Here is a 26,415-nt window from a genome sequence, read left to right on the forward strand (position 1 = left end):
TGACTCGACCACTACTGTACTTTGGTTCGCTTGGTCCTTCTAACAAATATTCAGCTGTCTAATGTCTGAAAATGAACCATTTTACAGTAATGCTTTATTGAGCCACAATTGTAATATTTATTGCAGTTTGAAAGCAACATTTTAACAATTGTGTAGTATTCTGTGATTGCAATAATTCTAAACACAGACTGCATTAATTTTGAACATAATAATAGAGATTCTATACAAAATACTTTTTCACACTTCTTACTATAATTAGATTTTTATATAATTCCCTAAATTTAATAGCTCGGTGAGACTTTACTGAATTTGCCAATGTGTACAGTTAGTGTTTCATTTAGCCTATTTGATAGAAGGCTATTATTGCACTCCAGTGTGAAACAAAGTATATTGCATATTATAATAACGTGCTATCTCTGGCTCCCACTACTACTGTAAATCTATCATCATCATTTATATGTAGACTTAAAACTCACTGTACAAAATTGAAATGGCAAGAGTAGTTTTTTATGCAGTAAAGCAGCTGGCAGTAATTTTGACAAGGTATTTAAGATTTTTGTCTGCGTGTGAAGTTCAGGACTGAGTATGCATGCAAAGTCCATTACTTGATGGAAGGATTATTATTTTTGGGCCACTCTGGTTTTCTAGCTAATCCCCTGCACTGAGGATTTTATTGATGGTTGTTAGTCTCATCTAGAGAAGTCGTAAATGGTTTGCCATTCTGAGGTTCTGATGTGTCCATCACATATCTAATAACACCACTAAAATGAATAAGACTTAAACTGAGTGTAAAATAACAATGATGCACAGACTTCTATGATAAGAAGGAGTTGTGGGGAAGTGAAAAATTTCACAATGGGGCAGTTCGATGTGCTTATCTGAGCTTGGGGATAAGACACAATGCAGCGCCCATTTTCAAGTACCAAATGGCCTCCTAAATCTGCATCATAGTGGGCAGGAGGCATACAATCATTACAAGCTGGAAGTGTGTCACCTGGAAACCATATTGGTAAAAGACAAAGAAATTTCCAGGCAGTGGCCCATTGCAAGATCATATTACCCTGAGGCAGCCAGCGTCTGCAGCACGCAGGAAAGCCAGGTTTACACACGCCACTGCTACCTGATTGCCAACACTATCCACCACTAAATGCCACTGCTATCACTCGCCCCACCCCTCCAGCCTCCTCCCCATCCCCCGCTACCCACCACCACATCAATCTCAGATGCTACCTTCCTCCTGGCCAGTGCTACCTCCTGATCCAATTGCCCCCCACTTTAATCATTTACCTGAGGGCCACTGCTGGCTTTGCAATGAGCTGCCCTTTACTATCTGCAGCTTGCCATCTCAATGGTAATGAGGCCTAATTCTCATTTTCCAGTGTTTCTTGGGCCTCAGCATTCAATGTTCTCTGCCCCCGAATTTCTAGGCTATGGTTTAGGCAAACAGGAAATTTTTCTAACCCATGTATATTTGAAATAAGAGTACATGATACTACACAGAGTAACAAAAGTGATACAGCATAGTGCAGATTTAAAACAACATGCCAATCTGAACTTGCCATTAACTGTAATAGTAAAATTGAATATTTAAGTGGAGATGCATAGAACATCAAAGATTTTAGTGCAACATTTTCAGCAAGTGTAAAGAGGATTTTACAATGGTATGTGAGATGAGCATGGCACTGATATCAATTCTAATGTGCTCCAATAGTGTAATAATTGTCTTGCTATATTTCATCTTGGAGCAGATTGTTAGGAATGTTCTTTCAGAAAAACTGGAGCAACACTTGCTTTTCATTGTAATTCACTAAGAATATCATAGGTGTACAATTTTGAAAGGGGAAGTTCTTAAGAATATGATTTTGTTAGTAGATGAAAAAATATCTGCCTGTTACAACAAGCCTGCAGCAATAATCATTAATGCTTTGCAATGAACCAACATACTATTTACCCAATGCATATATCATTGATTGTTAATGAATGTAGCACCAGACTGCATCATATTTAGAAGGAATAATAAAATGGTAGTTGAGAAAAGTCTGATATACTTAGGGCCTGTATGCATTGATAATGTCTATAATTGATCATTCCAAAGAAATTTATAGTGGGGAGGATAGCTTCTCAATATGAAAGGAGGCAACAAGAATAGAAATTTGGTGTTGAAAGAGTGAATCTCATGTCAACTACTTAGGGAACCTGACAAGAAGTTGAGAAAACACTTCATAAATTATTGAAGTACATAATTGTTCCTGAATATTACTGTAAAGTAGCAGCATGGGACATAAATGGACATAAAGGAAAGTAGTAGTAACAGATGTGTAAAAACTGCTGTAATGATACAGTCAAGGAAATAGAAAGAAAAGTGGTAGAAGTGAAAAACATGCAAATTACATATGCTGTTCCCAATAAGAACGAGATGGGAAGAGGACATTTTTAAGGGGAAAACACCATGTCTGAATTTCTATTTGTGTTGTGTTGTGAGGAACATCCCAAATGGCGAGAGGCTATTCATCCTCAATGCACGTGTTGGGGCAGACAGTGAGTCATGGCCAACGTGCCTCAGTTGGCATGGGGTGGGCAAGATCAATGATAACGGACAACGCCTTCTTGAGCTTTGTGCCCTGAATGAATTCTGCATCACCAACACCTTCTTCCAGGGCCGACATCGCCACAAGGTATCATGGCGTCACCCAAGTCATTGGCACCAACTAGACCAAGTCATCATGAGGAGGTGCGATCTGCCCAATTTTCTTCACACCCACACCTACCATATCACAGATGGCGACACAGACCACTTTCTTATCAGCAGCAGAGTGACGGTGCACCCCTGAAAGTTCCACAGCTCCAAACACAATTACCCACCATGCATAAACAATGATGCCAAATACCAGCACTTCGCACTGTTGCTAGAACGCTTGCTGCCCACCAAAGCCTTAACGGGAAGCACTGATGCTGGCATCGATGAAAGATGGAAGTCACTAAACTCAATCATCCATGAAGCAGTAGAGGCATCATTTGGTAAAGCGAAACCCACAACAAGGGCTGGTTTGAAACCTACTCAGCTGACATGATATTTGTCATTGATGCAAAAAACAAAGCCTACATGATGCACAACATAAACCTGACAGCTAAGAAACTGCATGACCTGAAAGTAGCCAAGAAGCCATGCAAAGGAAAGGGAGATACTGCATAAAAAAACACTTGAATAGTTTATGTCAAGAAATCCAAACTGCATGTGACAAAGGAAATCTACGAGCCGTGTATGAAGGGATCAAGAGGGCACTTGGCCCTGCCATCACCAAAGATGCTCCCCTGAAGTCGGCAAATGGTGAAGTACTCACCAACAGAAGTAAACTCCTGTTAGTCAGACATCTCCCAGTCTGCACTCGACGCTCTCCCACAACTTTCTGTCATGGATTAATTAGATGAAGAACAATCATTACTGGAGCTCGAGAAGGCCATAAACCACCTAGCAAACAGAAGAGCACTCAGCAAGGATGGAATCCCAGCCGAACTGCTCAAGCTCGGAAAGTCTCATCTATTGCCACACCTATATGACCTTTTCCATCTCTGCTGGAAAGTAGGCTCTGTTCTACAGGAGATACGTGATGCCAAAATCAGCACGCTATGCAAAAACAAAGGTGACAGAGGAGACTGCAACAACTACAGGGGCATCTCACTCCTTAGCATCACGTGAAAGGCCTTTGCTAAGGTCATACTTAAAAGACTCCATTTACTTGCAGACTGAGTGTACCCGGAAGCGCAGTGCGGTTTCCGTGCTGGAAGATCTACTGTGGATATGATCTTCTCCATATGCCAGCTAAAACAGAAGTGTAGGGAGCAGAAGTGTAGGGAACTCGCTAAGGCATTCAACACTGTCAGCAGAGCAGGGCTCTTTGAGATTTTGGGAAAAATTGTCTGTCCTCTGAAGCTCCTCAGTCTCATCCGTTTCTTCCATGACAACATGCACTGTACTGTTTGATGGCTCCACTTCCGACAGTTTCGGAGTGAAGAATGGAGTGAAACAAGGTTGTGTCCTAGCCCCACTCTGTTTGGATTTAGACGTGAATATAGGAGGTATGATCAGTAGGTTCGCACATGACATGAAAATTGGTGGTGTCGTAAATAGTGAGGAGGAAAGCCTTAGATTACAGGATGATATAGATGGACTGGTAAGATGGGCGGAGCTGTGGCAAATGGAATTTAATCCTGAGAAGTGTGAAGTGATGCATTTTGGGCAGACTAACAAGGCAAGAGAATATACAATGGATGGTAGGACCCTAGGAAGTACAGAAGGTCAGAGAGACCTTGGTGTACTTGTCCATAGATCACTGAAGGCAGTAGCACAGGTAGATAAGGTGGTCAGGAAGGCATATGGGATACTTGCCTTTATTAGCCGAGGCATAGAATGTAAGAGCAGGGAGGTTATGATGGAGCTATATAATATAAAATGCTAGTTAGGCCACAGCTGGAGTACTGTACAGTTCTGGGCACCACACCATAGGAAGGATGTGATTACACTGGAGAGGGTGCAGAGGAGATTCACCAGGATGTTGCCTGGGCTGGAACATTTCAGCTATGAAGAGTGACTGAAAAGGCTAGGGTTGTTTTCCTTAGAGCAGAGAAGGCTGAGGAGTGACGTGATTGAGGTACACAAAATTATGAGGGGCATTGATAAGTTAGATAGGAAAAAACTTTTTCCCTTAGCAGAGAGGTCAATAACCAGGGGACATAGATTTAAGGTAAGGGGCAGGAGGTTTAGAGTGGATTTGAGGGAAAAAAAATTCACTCAGAGGGTGGTTGGAATCTGGAACGCACTGCCTGAAGAGGTGGTAGAGGCAGGAACCCTCACAATATTTAAGAAGTATTTAGATGAGCACTTGAAACACCATAGCATACAAGGCTATGGGCCAAGTGCTGGAAAATGGGATTAGAATAGTTAGGTGCTTGATGGCCGGCACAGACACGATGGGCCAAAGGGCTCGATCTTCTTCTCCATGATCCTGACCTTCACCTTCCCTGCAGATATGGAAGGAATCTACTTGCACACTAGGTCAGATGGCAAGCTCTACAATCTATCAAGGCTGAAAACGAAGACACAAATAAATTGTGTCCTGATCAGAGAACTCCTCCATGTTGATTGCTGTGCTAGTTGCTTACACGGAAACTCAGCTACAAAGACTCATGTAAATAAAAGCAAAATACTGCAGATACTGGAAATCTGAAATAAAAACAAGAAATGCTGGAAATACTCAGCAGGTCGACAGTATCTGTGGAGAGAGAAGCAGCGTTAACATTCCAGGTCAGTGACCCTTCTTCAGAACTTCAGTTCAATTCCTCATTCCCCCTAATCCCTTGGATCTCTAATTCTGGGAGATTTCTTGTATCTTCCTCAGTGAAGACAGATACAAAGTAATCATTTAGCTTCTTTGCCATTTGTCTATTCCCCATTATAAATTCTCTTGACTCTGCCTGTAATGGACCCACATTTGTCTTCGCCAAATGTTTCCCTGTTACATATCTATAGAAGCTTTTATAGTCCATTTTTATATTTTTTGCTAGTTTACATTCATATTCTATTCTGCCTTTATCAGTTTCTTGATTCTCCTTTGCTGTATTCTAAAATTCTCCCAATCCTCAGGTTTACTACTATTCCTGGCAACTTTATGGGCCTTTTCTTTTAATCTTATACAATCCTTAACTTCCTTTGTTATCCATGGTTGACTGCCTTTACTTTTGGGGTTTTTGTGCCTTGAAGGAATGTATAGTTGCTGTAAAATATGTAATAGTTCTTTGAAGACTATCCATTGCCTATGTACTGTCATACCTTTTAATGTATTTTCCCAATCCACCTCAGCCAATTTGCCCCTTATATCTTCATAATTTCCTTTGTTCAAATTTAACACCCTGGCTTCAGATTGAACTATCTCACTATCAAACATAATGTAAAATTCTATCATATTATTGTCACTCATCCCTAAAGGTTCTTTTACAACAAGATTATTAATTAGCCCTTTCTCATTACATAATACTAGATCTAAAATAGCCTGTTCTCTTGTCGGTTCCTCAACATACTGCTCTAGAAAACCATCCCTAACACACTCCAGAAACTCGTCCTCCACAGCACTGGTGCACATGAGGTTTACCCAGTCCATATGCAGATTGAAGTCAACCAAGATTACTGTATTATCCATGCTACATGCTTCTCTAATCTCCTGATTAATGCCATGCCGCACAGTAACTCTACTGTTTGGTGGCCTGTAAACAACTCCTACCAACGTTTGCTGCCCCTTGCTGCTCCTTAGCTCCTCCCAAACAGATTCCACATTTTGTTCTTCCAATCTGAGATCCTCCCTTACTAATGTAGGGATCCATCCCCCAGTATCAGTGCAACACCATCTCCTTTTCCTTTTCCCCTCTCCTTCCTAAATGTGGAATATTGTTGAAATGTCAAAATGTTGAAGACGTTCCTTAATACCTAGCTCTTTGACCAACTTTTTGGTCACCTGTCCTAAGGGGACAGGGGCTTAATACAATTAATGTAAGTAAAACATCAGTAACAAGGAAATTAATGGAACTAAAGAGTGAGAAATCCCCAGGACTTGACAGTTTCCATCCCAGGTTGTTAAAGGAAGTAGGGGAGCACATTGTAGATGCCCTAACTATAGTCTTTCAGAGTTTCCTAGATTCAGGAGTGGTTCCTCTGGATTGGAAAGTTTTACATGTCACTCCACTTTTTAAGAAGGATGAAAGGTGGAACCAAGGAAATTACAGACCAGTTAGCCTGACATCTGTGGTGGGCAAGTTGCTGGAGTCTATAATCAAGGATAGGGTGACTGAACACCTAGAAAAATTTCAGTTAATCAGGGACAGCCAGCATGGATTCATGACGGGAAGGTCATGCTTGACAAATCTCTGAATTTTTTGAAGAGGTGACTAAAGTAGTGGACAAGGGAGTGTCTATGGATGTGATTTATATGGACATCCAGAAGGCATCTGATAAAGTCCCACATCAGAGACTGTTAACTAAAGTGGAAGCCCATGGAGTTGAGGGCAAATATTGACATGGTTAGAAAGTTGGTTGAGTGGTGGGCGACAGAGAGTGGGGATAATGGGTAAGTACTCCGATTGGCAGGATGTGACTAGTGGTGTCCCGCAGGGATCTGTGTTGGGGCCTCAATTATTCACATTATTCATTAACAACTTGGCTGATGGCACAGTAAGTCATATATCCAAATTTGCTGATGATACAAAGTTAGGTGACATTGTAGACAGTCTAGATGATAGCATAAAATTGCAAAGAGATAGTGACAGACTAGGTGAGTGGGCAAAACTGTGGCAGATGGATTTCAATGTGGGCAAGTGTGAGATTATCCATTTTGGACCAAAAAGGACAGAGCAGGGTACTTTCTAAATGGGAAGAGGTTAAGTACAGTGGATGTCCAAAGAGACTTGGGGGTTGAGATGCATAGATCTTTAAAATGCCACGAGCAAGTGCAGAAAATAATCAAAAAGGCTAATGGAATGCTAGCCTTTATATCTAGAGGATTGTAGTATAAAGACACAGAGGTTATGCTGCAGCTGTACAAAACCCTGGTTAGACTCCACTTGGAGTACTGTGAGCAGTTCTGGGCACCACACCTTAGGAAGGATATATTGGCCTTGGAGGGAGTGCAATGTAGGTTTACAAGAATGATACCTGGACTACAGGGGTTAAGTTACGAGGAGAGATTACACAAATTAGGCCTGTTTTCACTAGAATTTAGAATGTTAAGGGGTGATCTGATCGAAGTCTTCAAGATATTGACGGGAAAAGACAGGCTAGATAAAGATAAACTATTTCCACTGGTTGGCGATTCTAAAACTAGGGGGCATAGTCTAAAAATTAGGACCAGACAGTTCAGGAGAGATGTTAGAAAGCACTTCTTTACGCAAAGGGTGGTAAAGGTTTGGAACTCTCTTCCACAAACAGCAGTTGAAGCTGGAACAATTGTTAATTTTAAATCTGAGATAGATAGATTTTTGTTAAGCAAAGATATAAGGGATATGGGCCAAAGACAGGTATATGGAGTTAGGCCATGGATCAGCCATGATCTCATTGAATGGCGGGACAGGCTCGAGGGGCTGAATGGCTTACTCCTGTTCCTATCTTCCTATGCTACTATAATATCTCCTTATATGGCTCGGTGCCAATTTTTTTTTGATAATGCCTTGTGAAGCACCTGGAGATATTTTCTTTATTCGTTTCATGGGATGTGGGCATTGCTGGCCAGGCCAGCATTTATTGCCCATCCCATGTATTACTACATTAAAGCCACGATGCTGTAATGCGTCTTAGGACGTTTTAGTACATTAAAGATGCTGTATAAATCCAAGTTGTTGTTGTTACTATCCAATGTGAACTAATAGAAAAAGCAAAAAGTCACATGACTCCACAAAGACACCTTTGCTGGAGTTGCCTTGGGTATGGCCAACTGTCACTTGTGGTAGGCTGTGTGATGACATAACACTGCCATCTACAGGAGAACCATGCACCTGCAATTGTGCTATTCCAGGCAAGGTTAGTTTCTGGCAATAGTGGTCTGCATTGCAGTCTGCCATTGAGCACATGGCAACACCCCTGGCATCTGCAGTGGAAACTTCAATTGGGCAAGGCATAGACATTATAGGAGTGCATCTAATGACTGATCCTACTGCTGATATGAATGGAGTCATTGCCAACTTTAGGTGCTCTTGGACAATGATAATAAGCAGCCATGACGGAGGGAGTTCAAGACTTCGTAGATATCCACTGGTTTGTATTCATACAGATCAGTGCACATTCTGAGGAGATGTCTGCCTGAGGTAGCACAATAACAGGTGCTTGGTCTTTACATGTGGCAGTTACATGCCATTACCTTGCCCTGCATAGGTGACAGGCAGTAGTTCTAAAAACAATGGAGTGGCTTTTACCAGCCCCTCGATGCCGTGGATCGTGGTGGGGAGGCCCATACAATGTTTGCGAGAGCGGCCCACCACGACCCACGACGCCGAGAAGGCCCCACCGGTTATTAGCGGCACAGCGAGACCTCGTTGCGCCCCCCCCCCTCCCCCACCCCCCACCTCCCACCTACTGCTTGGCGGTGGGGCCTTCATTAAAATATTTAAATAAGGGTAATAAAAATGCTAATTAACTAACTTACCTGTTCCCGGCGGCCGTCCCACGCTGATTTTATGGCCGCCAGCTGCAACTCGCGTTCGTTCGGAAATCCATATGAAGTTCCAACGCGAGGCACTGGTGGGGAGGGGGGAGGAGTCAAATTATCAGGGTGGGGGAAGCGGGAGAAACCTTTCTCATTGACTGTGGGGATGGTGTGAAAGGATTTCAGGTCAAAGGGAATAAATTTCACCATCTGCCATGGTGGGATTTGAAACCATGTCCCCAGAGCAATAGCCTGTGTTCTGGATTACTTGTCCAGTGACATTACCACTACACTACTGCGTCAGTCAGCCCTAGTAAAATTGAAGTCAATGGAAATCAGTGGGAAAAATCTCCGCTGATTGGAGTCATACTGAGCACAAAGGAAGATGGTTGTGGATGTTGGAGGCCCATCATGGTTGCAGGAGTTCCTCAGTGTAGTGTCCTAGGCCCAACCACTTTCAGCTCCTTCATCAATCACCGTCCCTCCAACATAAGGTCAGAAATGGGGATGTTTGTTGATGATTCCATAGTGTTCAGTTTCATTTGCAACTCCTCAGATACTGAAGCAGTCCGTGCCCACATGCAGCAAGACCCGGACAGTATTCAGGCTTGGGCTGATAAGTGGCACCTAACATTTGTGCCATACAAGTGCCAAACAATGATCATCCCCAACAAGAGACAACCTAATCATCTTCCCTTGACATTCAATGGCATTATCATTTCTGAATCCCCCACCATTAACATCCTGAAGGTTACCGTTGACCAGAAACCTAACTGGACCAGCCATATAAATACTGTGGTTACAAGAGCAGGTCTGAGGCTGGGGATTTTGTGGCAAGTAGCTCATGTCATGATTCCCCCAAAGCCTGTCCACCATCTACAAGGCACAAGTCAGGAGTGTGATGGAATACTCTCCACCTACCTGAATGTGTGCAGCTCCAACAACACTCAGAAGCTTGACACCCATCCAGGACAAAGCAGCTCACTTGATTGACACCCCATTCACTACTTTCAACATTTAGTCCCTCCATCACTGGTGTACAGTTGCAGCAGTGCGTACCATCCACAACATGCACTGCAGCAACTCACCAAGGCTCCTTTGACAGCACCTTCCAAGCCCACAACCTCTACCATCTAGAAGAACAAGGGCAGTAGATACATAGGAACACCAACACCTGCAGGTTCCCCTCCAAGTCACTCACCATCCTGACTTAGAACTATATCAATGTTCCTTCACTGTCGCTCGGCCAAAATCCTGGAACTTTGTCCCTAGCAGCACTGTGGGTGTACCTACACCACATGGACTGCAGCAGTCCAAGGATGCGACTCATAGTGGTAATGTTAGTGGACTAGTAATCCAGAGCCCCAGACAAATGCACCAGAGAAATAAGTTCAAATCCCATTATGGCAGCTAATTAAATATATCTGGAATAAAATGCTAATCTCATTAATGATGATCATGAAACTACCGGATTGTCATCTCGTTCCCTAATGTCCTTCAGGGGAGGAAATCTGCTGTCCTTACATGCTACTCCAGACCCACAGCAATGTGGTTGACTCTTAACTGCCCTCTGAAATAGACTAGTAAGTCACTCAGCTGTAGGTGGCTCACTACCACATGCTCAAGGGCAATTAGGAATGGGCAATAAATGCTGACCTTGCCAATGATGCTCACATCCCAAACATAAATAAATAGATAAATAAAAATGGTTCAGTTTGTAGATCCCATTTCGTACTATGAAACTCATGAGTTAGTTGGGTCTGATGTTCGCTATCAGAATTAAGATTCTAACCTTTCTCCCATCTCCCCATCCCTTCCCACTGCTAGCGCTGAGGGTAATACAATGATTTCCTGGATTTAAGTCCTGCTGATTTTTCAGTTTTAACATGAAAGGGAAGATGAAGCTAACTAAAGATGGTCTTCAATTGCATATTGCAATTTTGTTTTCTAAATTAATATGTTCTCATGGTCTAGGGCATTAAGTGCACACCGGAATTCTGCCCCACTAGTGATGGAATTTCAAACAGATAGCTTGGGTGGGGCTTCAATAAAAACATTTTGCTTATTAGTATCCAAGACATGCTTGAATAAAGTCACCCCACTCCTTTCTATTTTTAGTGGCTGAAACCTTACTTTGAATATTGCTAGGATTATTAATATATTCTGGTTGGGCAGCTACCAAAATGATAGTACAATTGATTTAAGGTTTGGTTTTCCTAAGCGATGTGTCACGATTTCGAAAATTTTGCACATCAGAGAGAATGCAGTCAATTATTTTTATCAATTTAAAAATGTGTAACAGCAATTTTGTATTGTCAGCTGTCACTGAGTTGATGGCTGAGTCAGAAGCTTGTGGGTTCAATTCCCTCTCCAGGGCTTGAGCACAAAATCAAGGCTGACACTTTAGTGCAGCACTGATGAAATGTTGTCTTTTGGATGAGATGTTAGAACCATAGAAAAATTATGGCACAGAAGGAGGCCATTCAGCCCATCGTGTCTGCACCAGCTGAAAAATCTAGCCTCCCATCATGTTAAGCTGAGGCCCTGCATGCCCTTTTGGATGGCACTATTCTGAAAAAGAGCAAGGGAGGTGTCCTGGCTAATATTCATCTTTCAACCAACATCACAAAAATGGGGCTGGATTTTCAAAGCCCATTGGGGGACAGAATGGCTGTGAGCGTGATTTGAATATCACATTCTCAGAGGTCGGCACTGGGTCCTGCCACCTCCAGAAAGCAATGCTATTTTTAAAGTGCAGCCGGCAGGGAGAGAATGGGTTGGGCGCCTGCATCCAGTTAATTGCCTGTTCAGCTCATTAAAGAGCTCATTAACAGGCTTGTCAATTTCAGGGAACAATTTTTAAAGGCTGGGAATTGCAAAGATACCATGGGGGGAATACGACAGGGTTGTGAAGATGTGAACAGTGTGGAGGGCCATGAGGGCGATGGGAAGGGCTGATTAAAATAAAGCAGAGACAGCAAATAAAGCTGAGCTGCTGCACATGTCCCTCAGTCTGGATATTGCTGCAACTGGGAGAGTTAAATTTCTCAGCGGTGAGTGGCAGGAAAGTGGAGAGGAATGTGAAACTGCTGGCATCACTGTGGCAGCTGGGGATGGCAGGAGAAAGTGTGGTGAATTTACAAAGCCCAGCTGAGGGAGTTCATATGGGAACAGACCACTCTGACATTGGACAGAACAGCCAGGATGATCTGCGGCAAATGCAACCTCCTGGACAGCTGGAGGCCAGAGGAGAACAGCGGGGGGCTACAAGGGGAGGAAGGCGCTACCCAAGACATCGGTGCACAGCCCAAGAGTCAACTACTTGCAAAAGACAGAAAGTCAGTGCTGTAGGAGGCTGCGCCTATCCAGGCAGATGGTCCGGACTTGTGTGTTGTGTTTTCTTGCTTAACACAAACACAACACACCAATTGCATGACAAGATTGGTGAATCTAAAAGGTAGGTTCTTTTATTGAAGATGCTAACTTACATACAGCAATACTAGGAAGGTAGGATAACACGTCTTATCTCTGCAGCTGCTTCCAACAACTTCCTAGAGATCACATCCTGTCTGGTAGTGGACAGCGTTTTAGATACGCCCCTTAAAGTAATACAACAACAGTGTGCTCTGACCCACAATGGTCTGAGGCCTCACAGTCCCCATGGCAGTCCCCTACCTGCAGCCATCAAGGTCTCCAGTGCCCTTAACTTCTATGCAACAGGGTCGTTCCAGGGATCAGCTGTGGATCTAGGTGGCATCTTGCAGTTGACATCATATTAGGCCATCAGGCAGGTTACTGATGCTCTTTTCAGAAGGGCAGGGACTACACTCACTTTGACACAAATGGGTCTGTGCTGGCACAGAGGGCATTGGCTTCAGACTCCATCGCTGGATTCCCCCAGGTGAAGGGCATCATCGCTTGTGCCCATGTGACCATCAAGTCACCCAGCAACCGGCCAGTGAGATTCATCAACAGGAAGGACTTCCACTCCCTCAGTGTTCAAATAGTCTGCAGCCACAACAGAGGTTACAGTATGTATGTGCTCACTTTCCTGACAGATGCCATGACTCCTTCATCTTCCGACAGTCCAGGCTGCCTCAGTCCTTCACTCCATCCCCTGAAGTGCATGCCTGGCACCAGGAGACAAGGGAAATCCTTTGAAGAGATGGCTACTGATTGCTCTATGGGACAGAGACACAGAGGCGAAAAAACCAACACTCAGCAGGCCAACCATTGAGCAGGCCATCGAGTTTCTGAAGATGCGATCCCAGTGCCCGGATCGGTCGGCTGAAACCATCCGATGCCCTCTGTAAGGGTCTCGGTCATTGTGGTCAAGGCCCTCCAGAGAGGTGTGCACCTTGAGGACAATGAGGCCTTAGAAGAAGACAGCTCTTCATGGGAGGAGCAGGAGGTAAGCGAGGAGGAGGTAGAGGGGAATAACATTGAACAGAGAGATGACCCTGCTGCACTATGAGGTGGCCTCCTTCTGCCTCCCTCCTCTCCCTCATGGCCTCCAGCATTAGATCCAGGTGGGCAACAATGAAGCAACGGTCTGCCCTACCCCTACTGCCAGGCCTCCAGCACCCCTGTGATATCTCGCTTCCCTCTGGTGCAGTGGAAGGCATCTCTCCCACAGGATATCCAGCAGTCTCAGTGACACTGCCATAGAAGTCTACACGACCCCTCACTTGATCTGACCCCCCGCCATTTTCAATCCCACTGTCTCTAAGAAGACGGGAAACCCGTCTCCATACCAGTTAAAGCTCCCTACTTGAAAATTGCAATCTGAATCAGCTTCCCAAAGGAGGCAGGTTTCAGACCAAAAACCAGTCCAGGCTCTTGTTCCTGCCTCCACTTTGAAAATCCAGCTTAGATTAATTGGTTATTATCATATTTCTGTTTGTGGGAGCTTGCTGTGTGCAAATTGTCTGCCACATTTTCGACATTGCAACAGTGACTGCACCTCAAAAGTACTTCATTGGCTGTAAAGTGCTTTGGGATGGTCTGTGGTCATGAAAGTGCGATAGAAAAGCAAGTGTTTCTTTTTTCAATTATATTGTGAAAAATAAACTATCTTAATCCTGTTAATAGAAATGTGCTAAAGATTAATGCATTTAAAGATAAACTTATGTCAGCTCATTGGGGACTAAATTGCCCCTGAAGATGGATAGGGCATCACGATATATGATTAATCCACGCCTGTTGATTACAATGCAGGTTGCACAATAACTTCCTGCTCATTTCAATGATGATTGTATGCAGCCATTGCTAATGCAATGTTCAGTGGCTGCATGCATCATGAGTGGCTAGCATCACTTAAAGCTAGACTGCCCTGCTTAAAGCTAGTCTGCATCTCTTAAAGAGGAGATGTACTGGGTTGGAATAGGTGCTGGGAGTCATGATTGAAGAGAATCTGACCTGGGAAAGAGTGAGAAGTGTCACAACAGCAGAGCTGGGGGTGGGGACGGGGTCTCCAAGGTTTTCGAACATTGCATTGGATGTCTTGATGGAGGAGATAGAAAGGAGGAGAGATGTCCTATATCCACAGTGGAGGAAGGAGACCCTTCACACAGATACAGCTGAAGTTTTCGCTGACCCCGGTGATCTCGCTGCTGGGACTGGAAGCGGGAACCACTGCTGCCTTGGGTGCGATTGCGCTGGATAGCTGTATCATGAGGCAGCTGGCCAATTAACTACCGGCAGGTGGAGGAGGTGCCTTTAAGTGGCAGTGTGACGTCACGCCCCCTGGAAGTGCTTGTGCCATATTTAAAGAGCATTCAGCATTCTTTTAAATCGATCCGGCTATAAAGTAGCCTTAGTGGAAGACCTACCACAGAGGGCCTGTCAAAGAAGCAAGATCCCAGGTGGCCCCATGGTTTAGCAATGCTTCCTGCAGGTTCTCCTCCTGGCTGCTCAGGTAAGGCAAGAGGTCCTCCGACCAGAAGAGGATGGAAAGAGGAGACCTACCCACCAGACCAAGCCAGCCTGGACAGAGATTACATAGGGGCTCAGCAGCCTTGTGGTTGTCCCCAGAACCTGGCTGTAGTGCTGCAAGCATGTGAATGACCTCATGCGATCAGCTAAGGCTATTGCACCACACATTGGTTTCCTTAGGGCCTTATATGTTTCTATGTGTGAGGGTGAGCTTGCTAGAAAAGGAATGCCAACCCAGTCACTGGCAATGGGGCCAGGCAGCAGCATTGCCTGTTGTAGGCATGGCAGCATCTTGGTGAATGGCCCCGGCCTGTCAGAGCTGACTCCTGCACTGCCGTTTCTGAGCAGCCGCATGCAACGGGCATTCCAATGGCACAATCATGGACAGTCAGGCAGCCACCAGCATAGACATTGCGTGTGTCTTTGTTGAGTGAGTAACAATGCTCATGTATGTGCTTGAAGGAGTAGACAGCCCACAATGTGAAGAAAAGAGCAAAGACCCGAGGTGGCATCCTATTTCTCGCAATCCTGACCCCTGAGGGGGAGGCACTAGAATTTGGAGGACAACATGGGGGCTGCCCCATCGCTGATGGTGAGACAGGAATGGAAACATGAGAGAGTGAATGGTCACATGGATGGACACAAGAGAGCCTCTGGCGAACATGAGGCATAGTGCTCATGTGTTCACCATGAGTAGTCTGAAGGGAGTGATGGAATGCGCATTATCCTCTAATTAATCTTCTCTTTCACGCAGGTCAAAGGCTAGAGCAGACAGCTGCAGAGACGGGGGACAGCCATCTTCCTCTGAGGAGCAGGAGGGAGCCTCAGAGGCCTCATCGTCACATCGTTCCCCTGCACCTTCCACCAGTGCAGGTACTCTCACATTAGTGGATATCCGTTCACGAGGAGATTTGGGATTATAATCTGGTGAGCACAACACACACACGCCCGAGCATCTGACAGAGGCTGTGGGAGGCCAGGGCAATGCTGAGCCTCAGGCTGATCATACCTCTGGAGTTGTCAGCAAGGCGACAGATGCTGGAGCTACAGTGTGAGGTGAGGGAACATCTGGCGGAGCTTCCAGAAGCTATGTGCACCATGACGCAGATGGTGGAGGAGTCCATCCAGCCCTTGAGTACTGCCATGTCTTTGCCGTGCGCGCACTTGGCTTCCTCCATCGAGGATTCGTGACGGTCATGGAGAGCTGCAACCAGCAGACCACACAATGGATGCCAGAAATGCGCGCAGACCTGCATGCCATTGCCAACTTTATGAGCTGTGTGCAGCAATGGCTGGGCGGGGGCGGGGGCGGCTAGGTGCCAGAACTTTCACTCCTCTGGTAAACAGTGAGGTATAGGTGTGCGTTGAATAGACAGTTGAGCCTGATACATCTGGGGGCTCCTTTCAGTGTGCTCCTGGTACCTTCTGTCAGTGACACCAGCGCCTCACTTAGTTGCGACAACGGAGGAGGCTCCTGTACTCCAGGCCTCAGGCAGCTAGAGGACAGATGCCAAAGTCTTCCCAAGCCACAGGGCACCAAGGTCAGCGGCCTGCCTCCACTTCAGCTGACAGTGCAGGGGAAGCACCACGTAGAAGCACACGGAAGAGATTTAAGAAGAGCACCTAGCTGTACTCAGGGTTCACGGGTGAATTCTTTTTTGAAGCATTGAGTCCAGTAATTATTCTGATTGCTAATAAATGTGTGATGTGGCAAGGCATGAAGTTTTCTCGCATCTCTTGTGGGCTGCTGAGACTACAGGAGCCATCCTGGCTCTGTCAAAACGTGTGTGGTTGAGGCACTGTGCAATGTCTAACTGGGTGCAGTTAACGGCAAGGTCAATGAAGGAGGTGACAACATGGCTACAGAGTGTTGAAGCTTTACTGAATTGCATGGATCTCTCACTAAGGATCCTGTGAACTGTACCTATATTAATGTGTCCTGAGCCTCCTTTGTGCAGTTCTCATGATGCCTTGCCTACATCCCTAGGGTTTATCAGCATCCTGCATAGTCATCATCTTCCTCCATACTCTCATCAGCAGAGGAGGCATTGTGCTCCACGATTTCCTCAATGTTCAATTGCTCTCCCCTCTGTAGTGATAGGCTGTGGAGAGCTCAGCAGACCAGCACAATGTGCAAGACTTGTTGGGGTATATTGTAGGGCTCCACCAGATCTGACTAGGAATCTGAACCACATCTTCAAAAGCTCTATGGCCTGCTCGATGGTACCTCACTTTGTACTGTGGCAGGTGTTATACCTCTCTTCTTCAGCAGTGCTTGGGTTCCTCACAGGCATCAGTAGCCACATCTTCAATGGGTAGCCTTTGTCACCCATTATCCATCCTCAAAGGCATGTGGGAGGGTCTGAAAAGGTCTGGCACGTGGGACAGCCTTAGTATGTAGGCATCGTGGTAGCTTCCTGGTAACAGTGCACACGCCTGCAGGGAGCACTTGTGGTGGTCGCAGACCAGTTGCACATTGAGTGAGTGGAAGTGATGACAGCTGTTGCCAGGTCCATGACAGTCTTGATGGCCACATGTATGCAGTCGATCATACCCCGCAACTAGGGAAATCCAATGTTGGCTCCGAATCCTACGGCCCTTTCAGCCTGATACTCCAGATCAGTGTGAAAACACACATACTGGCTGGCTTTCCTATACATGGCATTGGTAACTATCTTGATGCAGTGATGAGCCGCAGCTGGGAGATCCCACTCATATCACCAGTGGAACCCTGGAATGATCCTGAGGCATAGAAATTCAGAGCCACATGCCTGATGGCACCACAGGCATTGTGTGCCCATCGCTCCTCATGGGGCTCAGCTTGTCCTCCATCATGGCACACAGCTCTGTGATGGCTTCCCTGGAGAGGCGGAGTCTTTGGCAACACTGCTGCTCTGACACCTGAAGGTAGCTGAGTCACGGATGATAGACCCTCTGTGGCAGGTAATCTTTTCTTCACGCAGGAGGCTGGTTGCCTGCCCCTCTGTGTCCTTCCCTTCCCTTCTGTCTATGAAGCTGGCGCTCCTGCTGCCCCTCTGGTTGCAGCTGCTGCACTGCCTGGGGCTTAGAAACATAGGAACATAGGAGCAGGAGTCAGCCATTCAGCCCATCGAGCCTGCTCCGCCATTCAGTTAGGTCATGGCTGATCTTCTACCTCAACATCACTTTCCTGCATTATCCCCAGATCTCTTGATGTCATTAGTAACCAGAAATCTACCAATTTCTGACTTGAACATGCTCGATGATTGAGCTTCTGCAGCCCTCTGGGGTAGAGAATTCCAACAATTCATCACTACAGTTCTCTCCCTCTCTGATGCTCATCTTCACTGAGGAACTGAAACTTGAATGAATGAGGCCCATGCAATGTGGATTCATTCAGTCTCCACCATCTTCGAGATGGCACACTGGCAGTATGTTCCTGCAGTGATGGCAACTTTTCCCCTTCTCTCAATTGACACTGCCAATTTTATTTTATTCATTCCTTGGATGTGGGCATCGCTGGCCAGGCCAACATTTATTGCCCATCCCTAATTGCCCTTGAGAAGGTGGTGGTGAGCTGCCTTCTTGTACCTTTGCAGTCCATGTCGGGTAGGTACACCTACAATGCTGTTAGGAAGGGAGTTCCAGGATTTTGAACCAGCGACAATGAAGGAACGGCGATATAGTTCCAAGTCAGGATGGTGTGTGGCTTGGAGGGGAACTTGCAGGTGGTGATGTTCCCATGTATCTGCTGCCCTTGTCCTTCTAGGTGATAGTCACGGGTTTGGAAGGCGCTGTCTAAGGAGCCTTGGTGTGTTGCTGCAGTGCATCTTGTACATGGTACACACTGCTGCCATTGTGCGTAGTGGTGGACGGAGTGAAAATTTGTGGATGAGGTGCTAATCAAGTGGGCTGCTCATGCTGTTCCACCCTTTCTGCTGAGCCACACTAGGCTTCACGTTGGTTTCTGTCTGGAGCCGAAACTGAGCTCCCGCTAGCTTACTGCCTCCTTATACCTGGTGAGACTCTTAAGCCCCATATTTCCTGTGAAATTCTAGAAAAATCAGAAAGCCCTGGTAAAATTGAAGTTAATTGCCTGTTTAAAAGGCTTAATTACCCTGTCCGCCACATGTCCGCTGCAAGTTCCTCCCGCCATCCTGGTCGTGACTCGAAATATCCAGTTGCAACATGAAAATGTTGGGCTTCCATCCCGATGCCTTCCATTCCAATATTCTGACCCCTCCCATTTTCTAGCCTGACCCCAATGGGCTGGGAAAACTCAGCCCCATGGTCAAAAGGCAGTGGAAGCAAATAGACATGAAGGTCAATGCCAGGAGTCAAGCCCCAAGGACCTGGATGTTATTTCGCAAGAAATTTAATAACATCACAACTGGTCCAGGTCAGTGAATGCATCATCAAATGCCATATCCTACCAACTGCATCACTAGCCTCAGCCACTACTCAAATGATCGTACCCCCATCACTCACCTAACAATAATCTATATCAATCAGGCCTCATACCTAACATTAGTTTGGAGCATTGAGCTCTAAAATGGCAGTGCAGCATCACACACTGACTCACACCATTAGCTGCCTGCTCTGCATACTCCTGCCCATGCGCTAATGCCTTCACCAATATAGTGTCCATGTGAATTGTCCCAAAGGTTTGCACATATGCCACTGTCTTAATTTGGTGCTGTAAAGATGCCTGTAGCGCCCAATAAATCAGAGCTAATAATCCCAATTTCTAGCCCACGACAGTTACACAGCCTAATAAGCAAATTGTTCTTTTTATTTATTTATTTTATTTATTTAGAGATACAGCACTGAAACAGGCCCTCCGGCCCACCGAGTCTTTGCCGACCAACAACCACCCATTTATACTAACCCTACAGTAATCCCATATTCACTACCACCTACCTACACTAGTGGGAATTTACAATGCAAGTCTTTGGCTGTGGGAGGAAACCGGAGCACCCGGCGAAAACCCACGCGGTCACAGGGAGAACTTGCAAACTCCGCACAGGCAGTACCCAGAATTGGGCCCGGGTCGCTGGAGCTGTGAGGCTGCAGTGCTAACCACTGCGCCACCCCTAAATTTAACAAAAATCTATAACCATAATGTACATATTTTTGGGGAGCTTTCTGCTGTTTTGAATGATGGGTGATAATGACAAAGATTATACTGGGCTTGATTATATATTTATACAGTAAGTTTTGATGCACTTGGTATGGCACTTGTTTCCAGGTGTCAGCCATGGCTCAATGGTAGCACTTTTGAGTTCGTTGTCCTACTCCAGGGATCTGAGCACAAAATCTAGGCTGACACTTAAGTGCAGTACTCCAAAATAGTGTTTTTTGAAGACATGAAATAATAGTGTTCTGTGGATACATAGATTAAAATTAATCAGAAAAGTAGGACTAGCAATACTAAAGGAAATCGAGCAATACTGAGTATAGTGGTGAGGTAGAAAGGGTGATTTATAAATCTGAGAGGAAGTACGAAACCAGCTAGTAGATAATAAAAAGCAGAAAAGAAGGGTTTTTATAACAAAAAGTACCACAATTTGCATTTCTAAAAGGCCTTTAATGTAAGAGAGATCCCAATGTTCTTCATAGGGGTGTAAGGATAAAACAGATGCTGTGAAGTAGATATGAGAAGGGGTGGCTTAACAAACAGGTATGTTTTAAAGACGGTCTTAATGGAAGAGTCATAGAGTTATACGTGACAGAAACAAGCCCTTCGGCCCATCGTGACTGTGCCAGCCATCAAGCACCTAACTATTTTAATCCCATTTTCCAGAACTTGGCCCACAGCCTTGTATGCTATGGCATTTGAGTGCTCATCTAAATACTTCTTAAATGTTGTGACGGTTCCTGCCTCTACCACCTCTTCAGGCAGTGCATTCCAGATTCCAACCACCCTCTGAGTGAAAAAACATTTCCTCAAATCGCCTCTTACCCTCCTGCCCCTTACCTTAAAGCTATGCCCCCTGGTTATTGAACCCTCTGCTAAGGGAAAAAGTTTCTTCCTATCTACCCTATCAATGCCCCTCATAATTTTGTATACCTCAATCATATCTCCCCTCAGCCTTCTCTGCTCTAAGGAAAACCACCCTAGCCTTTTCAGTCTCTCTTCATAGCTGAAATGCTCCAGCCCAGGCAACATCCTGGTGAATCTCCTCTGCACCGTCTCCAGTGCAATTACATCCTTCCTATAGTGTGGTGCCCAGAACTGTACACAGTACTCCAGATGTTGCCTAACTAGCGTTATATACAGCTCCATCATAACCTCCCTTCTCTTATATTCTATGCCTCGGCTGATAAAGGCAAGTATCCCATATGCCTTCCTAACCACCTTATCTACCTGTGCTACTGCCTTCAGTGATCTATGGACAAGTACACCAAGGTCCCTCTGACCGTCTGTACTTCCTGGGGTCCTACCATCCATTGTACATTCCCTTGCCTTGTTAGTCCTCCCAAAATGCATCACCGCACACTTCTCAGGATTAAATTCCATTTGCCACAGCTCCGCCCATCTTACCAGCTCATTTATATCGTCCTGTAATCTAAGGCTTTCCTCCTCACTATTTACGACACCATTAATTTTCGTGTCATCTGCGAATTTACTGATCATACCTGCTGTATTCACATCTAAATCATTAATGTACACTACAAACAGCAAGGGACCCAGCACCGATCCCTGTGGTACACCACTGGTCACAAGCTTCCACTCGCAAAAACAATCCTTGACTCTTATCCTCTGCCTGCTGCCACTAAGCCAATTTTGGATCCAATTTCCCAAATTGCCCTGGATCCCATGGGCAATTCTTAACCAATCTCCCATGCAGGATATCATCAAAAGCCTTACTGAAGTCCATGCAGACTACATCAACTGCTTTACCCTCATCTACACATCGAAAAATTCAATCAAATTGGTTAGACACGATCTCCCCCTGACAAAACCATGCTGACTATCCGTGATTAATACCTGCTTCTCCAAGTGGAGATTAATCCTGTCCCTCAGAATTTTTTCCAATAGTTTCCCAACCACTGATGTTAGACTCACCGGCCTGTAATTACCTGGTTTATCCCCGCTACCCTTCCTGAATAATGGCACCACATTTGCTGTCCTCCAGTCCTCTGGTACCTCTCCTGTGGCCAGAGAGGATTTGAAAATTTGTGTCAGAGCCCCTGCAATCTCCTCCCTTGCCTGACATAACAGCCTGGGATGCATCTCATCTGGGCCTGGGGTTTTATTCACTTTTAAGCCCGCTAAAACAGCTAATACTTCCTCCCTTTCAATGCTAATATGTTCAAGTATATCACAATCCCCTCCCCTGATCTCTACACCTACATCGTCCTTCTCCATAGTGAACACAGATGAAAAGGAATCATTTAAAACCTCACCAATGTCCTCCGGCTCCACACATAGATTGCCACTTTGGTCCCTAGTGGGCCCTACTCGTTCCCTGGTTATCCTCTTGCACTTAATATACATATAAAATGCCTTAGGGTTTTCCTTTATCATGCCCGCCAGTGTTTTTTCATATCCCCTCTTCGCTCTCCTAATTACTTTTTTAAGTACCCCCCTACATTTTCTATACTCCTCTTGTGCCTCCTCAGTTTTCAGCACTCCGAATCTGCCATAAGCCTCTTTTTTTTTTCCTGATCCAATCCTCTATATCCCTTGACATCCAGGGTTCCCTGGAATTGTTGGTCCCACCCTTCACCTTAATGGGTACATGTTGGCTCTGGACTCTCACTATCTCCTCTCTGAATGACTCCCTCTGGTCTGATGTAGATTTTCCTACAAATAGCTACTCCCAGTCCACTTTGGCCAGATCCTGTTTTATCATATTAAAATTGGCCTTCCCCCAATTCAGTCCCTTTATTTCCGGTCCATCTTTGTCCTTTTCCATAACTACCTTAAATCGTACAGAGTTATGGTCATTATCCCCGAAATGCTCCCCCATTGACACTTCTACCACTCTTCCCGCTTCATTCCCTAGGATTAGGTCCAGTACTGCCCCTTCTCCTGTAGGAATTTCTACGTACTGGCTCAAAGAGCTCTACTGTATGCATTTTAAGAATTCCGCCCCCTTTAAGCCTTTTGCACTAAGACTATCCCTGTTGATATTGGGGAAGTTGAAATCCCCTACTATTAATACCCTATTATTTTTACACCTCTCTGAGATTTGCCTACATATCTGCTCCTCTATCCCTCCCTGACTGTTTGGAGGTCTGTAGTACACTCCCAGCCAAGTGATTGCCCCCTTTTTGTTTTTAAGTTCTACCCATATGGCCTCATTTGAGGACCCTTCTAAGATATCATCCCTCCTTACTGCAGTAATTGACTCCTTGATCAACAGTGCAATGCCACCTCCTCTTTTACCCCCTCCCCTGCCATGCCTGAAGATTCTATACCCTGGAATATTGAGCTGCCAGTCCTGCCCCTCCCTCAACCATGTCTCTGTGATAGCAATAATATCATAATGCCATGTGCTAATCAACGCCCTCAATTCATCTGCCTTATTAGTAAGACTCCTTGCATTAAAATAGATGCAATCCAGCCTTGCATTTTTCACTTGTGCCTTAACAAGAGAATGAGGTATAAAGATGACGGGCAATAGCAAGGGAATTCTAGACTGTGGAAAGTAGCTGGCTGAAGGCATAGCTGCCAACATAAGAACATAAGAAATAAGAGTAGGAGTAGACCATATGGCCCCTCGGGCCTGCTCCGCCATTTAATATGATCATGGCTGATTTTCTGTCTCAACTCCAATTTCCCCCCTGCTCCCCATATCCCTTGATTCCCTGAGGGACCAAAAATTTGTCTTTCTCAGCCTTGAATATCCTCAATGATGAAGCATCCACAACCCTCTGAGGTAGAGAATTTCAAAGATTCAAAACTCTCAGTCCTAAATGATTGACTCCTTATCCTAAGACTGTGCCCCCATGTTCGAGGTTCCAAAACCAGGGGAAACAACCTCTCAGTGTCAACCAAGGGGCAACCCAAGAAGGGTAGCAAGGATAAACCAGGTAATTACAGGCCAATGAGTCTAACATCAGTGGTTGGGAAACTATTGGAAAAATTTCTGAGGGACAGGATTAATCTACACTTGGAGAGGCAGGGATTAATCAGGGATAGTCAGCATGGCTTTGTCAGGGGGAGATCGTGTCTAACTAATTGATTGAATTTTTCGAGGAGGTGACTAGATGTGTAGATGAGGGTAAACAGTTGATGTAATATACAGTAAGACTTTTGATAATATCCCGCATGGGAGATTGGTTAAGAAGGTAAGATCCCATGGGATCCAGGGCAATTTGGCAAATTGGATCCAAAATTGGCTTAATGGCAGGAGGCAGAGGGTGATGGTCGAGGGTTGTTTCTGTGAGTGGAAGCCTGTGACCAGTGGTGTACCACAGGGATCGGTGCTGGGACCCTTGCCGTTTGTCGTTTACATTAATGATTTAGACGTGAATGTAGGAGGCATGATCAGTAAGTTCACAGATGACACAAAAATTGGTGGTGTCGTAAATATTGAGGAGGAAAGCCTTAGATTACAGGACGATATAGATGGGCTGTTAAGATGGGCAGAGCAGTGGCAAATGGAATTTAATCCTGAGAAGTGTGAGGTGATGCATTTTGGGAGGACTAACAAGGCAAGGGAATATACAATGGATGGTAGGACCCTAGGAAGTACAGAAGGTCAGAGGGACCTTGGTGTGCTTGTCCATAGATCACTGAAGGCAGTAGCATAGGTAGATAAGGTGGTTAGGCAGGCATATGGGATACTTGCCTTTATTAGCTGAGGCATTGAATATAATAGCAGGGAGGTTATGGTGGAGCTGTATAAAATGATAGTTAGGCCACAGCTGGAGTACTGTGTACAGTTCTGGGCACCACACTATAGAAAGGATATGATTGCACTGGAGAGGGTGCAGAGGAGATTCACCAGGATGTTGCCTGGGCTGGAGCGTTTCAGCTATGAAGAGAGACTGAAAAGGCTAGGGTGTTTTTCCTTAGAGCAGAGAAGGCTGCGGGGGGGACGTGATTGAGGTATACAAAATTATGAGCGGCATTGATAGATTAGATAGGAAGAAACTTCTTCCCTTAGCAGAGGGTTCAATAACCAGGGGGGCATAGATTTAATGTAAGGGCCTGGAGGTTTCGAGAGGATTTGAGGAAAAGTTTTTTCACTCAGAGGGTGGTTGGAATCTGGAATGCACTGCCTGAAGAGGTGGTAGAGGCAGGAACCATCACAACATTTAAGAAGTATTTAGATGAGCACTTGAAATGCCATAGCATACAAGGCTACGGGCCAAGTGCAAGAAAATGGGATTAGAATAGTTAGGTGCAGGCCGGCACAGACACAATGGGCCGAAGGGCCTGTTTCTGTGCTGTATAACCTTGTGACTCTATAACCCTGTTAAGCCCCTTCAGAATCTTGTATGTTTCATTGAGATCACCTCTCATTCTTCTAAACTCCAGCCTCTCATCATTGGACAACCCTCTCATCCCAGGAACCAATCTAGTCAACCTTTGCTGTACCGTCTTCTTGGCAAATCTGTCCTTCTTTAGATATGGAGACCAAAACTATACACAATACTAAAGATGTGGTCTCACCAAAGCCCTGTACAATTGTAGCAAGACTTCCTTATTCTTGTAGTCCATCCCCTTGTAATAAAGGCCAACATACCATTTGCCATCCTAATTACTTGCTGTACCTGCATGCTAACTTTCTCTGTTCCTTGTACAAGTACACCCAAATCTCTCTGAACATCAATATTCAAAAATGTCATGCCTTTCAAAAATATTTTGCTTTTCCTTCTTACTACCAAAGTGAATAACCTCACAAATTTCCACCTTATACTCCATCTGCCACTTTGTTGCCCACACTTGCAGCCTTTGTTGTCTCCTCACAGCTTACATTCCACCTAGCTTTGCATCATCAGCAAACCTGGATACATTATTTTTGGTTTCTTCGTCTCAGTCATTAATAGAATTTGTAAATAGCTGAAGCCCCAGCACTGATCCTTGTGGTACTCAACCAGTCACAGCCTGCCAAGTTAAAAATACCCTGTTAATCCCTATTCTTTGCTTCCTGTCTTCTATCCATGCTAATATATTAACCCCTACTCCACGAGCCCTTACCTTGCGTCTTAACCTTTTGTGTGGGACCTTACCAAATGCCTTTTGGAAATCCAAGTGTACTACATTTACTGGCTCCACCTTATATACCCTACTAGTTACATCCCCAAAACACGCTAAGAAATTTGTCAAACATGATTTCCTTTTCGTAAAACCATGCTGATT

This window comes from Heterodontus francisci, chromosome 7, assembly GCF_036365525.1.
Source record: "Heterodontus francisci isolate sHetFra1 chromosome 7, sHetFra1.hap1, whole genome shotgun sequence".
Taxonomy (NCBI): Eukaryota; Metazoa; Chordata; class Chondrichthyes; order Heterodontiformes; family Heterodontidae; genus Heterodontus; species Heterodontus francisci.